At 43.7% G+C, this 3,909-nt stretch overlaps 1 pseudogene; it reads right to left on the minus strand.

Moving 5' to 3' along the window:
• Positions 1 to 1,799: 1,799 nt before the first annotated feature.
• On the minus strand, positions 1,800 to 3,067 carry LOC126931410 (heterogeneous nuclear ribonucleoprotein A1-like; annotated as a pseudogene).
• Between the last annotated feature and the right edge of the window lie 842 nt (positions 3,068 to 3,909).

The following is a 3,909-nucleotide window of genomic DNA, read 5'->3' on the forward strand; positions in this document are numbered from 1 at the left end:
CACATGGGATTAGTCATAAAAATAGAGAAATCAAATAGCAAGAAGGATGGAGGGAGAGGATGTTACAGCGTGGTTTCAGGGGAAGAGAAAAGGTGTCAGAAAAGAGAAGTAGGCGAGAAAACCAAATAATAGGGTCCCTGAAGTGAGGGACATGTATAGGAAAAGATTTGGGAGTAATAGTGTAGGAGACGAAATAAAACATCACAGTGAACATTTTTGTACATGTATTCTGTTTTTTTGTGTTTTGAAATCATGAGCCAAAACAAATGCCAAAGCAAAAGTGTTAATAATACCAATGGATTACTTTTCAAAAAGGCTGGAGCAATTTTACTCCCGCCGGCAACGGATGACGGTACTCGACCTAGGTCCCTCTCAGCTCCATGTGTTCTCAATGTTTTAAATTCTGGCTAATTATTATTATTACTATTTTTGTGGGGAAAGAGGGATGTTATAGCTTTGTCATCATTTGTGCTTTCCAGACTACAACTGGCTTTGAGCATCTTCTCAAGTAAGTTAGTTATTTGTATTTACTCTGAGTTTCATGTTTATATCCTTTGGCTATTCAGTCTATCAGGGTTTGCTTTTTTTTTTGTCTTTTTTTCTTATCAATCTGTAGGCGCTCTTTGAGGCACATGCCACCTGCTTGTCAGTCATATGTGTTGCAAATATTTTATATTATTTGTTTTCTTAAAACATTATGGAGCATTTATTTTCTTTCTATTCATGCATTATAAGTTTTTTAAAAATTGTGTGTGTGTCTGTGTGTGTGTGTGTATCTGTGTGTGTCTGTGTGTGACTGTCTGTGTGTGTGTGTGTGTGTGTGTATTTTAGAGACAGGTGCTCACGGTTTTGCCCAGGCTGGAGTGCAGTGCTGTGATCATGGCTGACTGTAGCCTCGACCTCTTGTGCTCAAGTGATGCTCCTGCCTCAACCTCCTGAGTAGCTGGGACCACAGGTGTGTATCACTGTGGATGACTTGTTTTTGTTTTTTTTTAATTGAAAAATAAAAATTGTATATATTACAACATATAACATGTTGTTTTAAAATATATATACATTGTGGAATGGGTAAATGAGCTAATTAACATATGCATTACCTCACATATTTATGTGTGTGGCGTGAGAACACTTAAAATCTATTTTCTTTTTCTTTTTTAAAAAAGATGTTTATTTGGCCGGGCACGGTGGCTCAAGCCTGTAATCCCAGCACTTTGGGAGGCTGAGACAGGCCGATCATGAGGTCAGGAGATCGAGACCATCCTGGCTAACATGGTGAAACCCCATCTCTACTGAAAAATACAAAAAATTAGCCAGGCATGGTGGCGGCGCCTGTGGTCCCAGCTACTCGGGAGGCTGAGGCAGGAGAATGGCGTAAACCGGGGAGGTGGAGCTTGCAGTGAGCTGAGATCCGGCCACTGCACTCCAGCCTGGGCGACAGAGCGAGACTCCGTCTCAAAAAAAAAAAAAAAAAAGATGTTTATTCGGCATCACGATCAGACTATTTCATTTAGCAATCCACAGCATGGGTGCAAAAAAAAAAAGTCTACACTAAAACCCTTGGTTGAATGCTTTTATACTTTCCACAGAACAGAAACTAAAATAACCTGTTATACAATTAGTCACGAACATAGTCCTCAAGTTTTTTGCCCATACACATGAGTATTTGTGTAAAACATATCTTCTTTGTAGCAGCTAGGCCTTGCCACCACTGTGCTTGGCTGAGTTCACAAATCTGTTGTTACCTGTAGCTTCCCTGTCACTTCTCTGGCTCTCCTGTCCTGCTAAGCTTTGTTTCCTAATTAAAATCTTCTGCCACTGCCATAGCTACTGTTGCTACTAGAACCGCCATAGGCACCTTGGTTTCTTGGTTTGGTCAAGTATTGGCCTCCACCACCACAGGGGCCAGAGCTTCTGACTCCAAAGATTTCTCCCTTCATGGGTCCAAAATTTGAAAACTGATTGTTGTAATTGCCAAAATCATCGTAGCTTCCACCACCTCCCAAATTGCTTCCATCATTACCAAATCCATTATAGCCATCCCCACTGCCACCATATCCACCACCACCATGGCTGCCACCAAAGCCATCACGACCGTGAAGTTTTCTCCACTACCAAAGTTGTCACTCCCACCAAAACCACCTCCACAACCACCGCCAAAGTGTCCAGAACCACTTCGACCTCTTCGGCTAGATGAATCACTAGCCATCTCTTGCTCTGACAGCGCCTTCCTAACTTCACAGTTGTGGTCATTCACAGTATGGTATTTCTGAATGACAGTCTTATCCACCGAGTCATGGTTGTCAAAGGTTACAAAAGGCAAAACCCCCTTTTTTGCCACTGCCTCAGTCAGTCATGATTTCAATCACTTCAATTTTTTCAAACTGTTCAAAATAATCTCTTAGGTGATGTTCTTCAGTGTCTTCTTCTTCTTTTTTTTTTTTTTCTTTTTTTTTTTTGAGGCAGAGTCTGGCTCTGTCACCCAAGCTGGAGAGAAATAGCATGATTTTGGCTCACTGCAACCTCTGCCTCACGGGTTCAAGCGATTCTCCTGCCTCAGCCTCCTGAGTAGCTGGGACTATAGGCGTGCGCCACCACGCCCGGGGAATTTTTGTATTTTTAGTAGAGATGGGATTTCACCATTTTGGCCAGGATGGTTTCGATCTCTTGACCTCTTGAACCCCCGCCTCGGCCCCGCAAAGTGCTGGGATTACAGGAGGCTTCGGTGTGTTCTTTCATGCCATCAAGAAACATCTTTTTCACAGTGAAGTGGGCACCTGGTCTTTGACAATCTTCTCTTGAGACAGCTCTCTTTGGTTCCACAACTCTTCCATCCACCTCGTGTGGCCTTGCATTCATGGCTGCATCCACCTCCTCCACAGTGGCATAGGTGACAAGCCCAAAGCCCCTGGAGCGCTTGGTGTTTGGGACTCTCATTACCACACAGTCCTGAGCATTCCCCAGGCTCACAGTGGCTCCTCAGGCTCCCATTGGTTGTTTCAAAGCTCAGCCCTCCAATGAAGAGCTTCCTCAGCTAGTCAGGCTCTTTAGGAGACTCTGACTTAGACATGACGGCAGGGAGAAGAGAGTCTTTAACGACGCTTCCTCGGTGGCGTCCGAGGGCAGAAAGGCAAAATCTATTTTCTTAGCAATTTTCAAGAATACAGTACATTTTGTGTGTGTGTGTGTTTTAATTATTTATTTATTTTTATTTTTTTTAGATGGAGTTTCACTTTTGTTGCCCAGGCTAGAGTGCAATGGTGCGATCTCGGCTCACTGCAACTTCTGCCTCCGGGACTCAAGCGATTTTCCTGCTTCAGCCTTCCAAGTAGCTGGGATTACGGGCGTGCACCACCAGGCCTGGCTAATTTTTGTATTTTTAGTAGAGACGGGGTTTCACCATGTTGGCCAGGCTGGTCTTGAACTCCTGATCTCAAGTGATCCATCTGCCTTGGCCTCCCAAAGTGCTGGGATTCCAGGCGTGAGCCGCGGCCCCCGGCCTGAATAAGCTGTTATTAACTACAGTTACTTCGTTGCACAATAGACCTCTTGAACTTATTCCTCCTCTCCAACTGAAATTTGGTATATTTTGAAGAATATCTCCCCAGTCCCCCCTCCTCATTTTAAGTTTTAACAAAGTCAAAACTGTCATTGTTTTCCCCTTATTGTGGATTTTGGTATTCCACCTAGAATTGCCTGCTTGGGATTTTACTTGTATTTTTCCAAATTTTTTTTCCTAATAAGTTTATATTTTTAATTAATTTATTTGAGACAGTCTCTCTCTGTTGCGCAGGCTGGAGCGCAATGGCATGATCTCGGCTCACTGCAACCACCTCCGCCTCCCGGGTTCAAGCGATTCTCATGCCTCAGCCTCCCAAGTAGCTGGGATTACAGGCACGTGCCACCACACTC

The sequence above is a fragment of the Macaca thibetana genome, chromosome 11, assembly GCF_024542745.1.
Source record: "Macaca thibetana thibetana isolate TM-01 chromosome 11, ASM2454274v1, whole genome shotgun sequence".
Lineage (NCBI taxonomy): Eukaryota > Metazoa > Chordata > Mammalia > Primates > Cercopithecidae > Macaca > Macaca thibetana.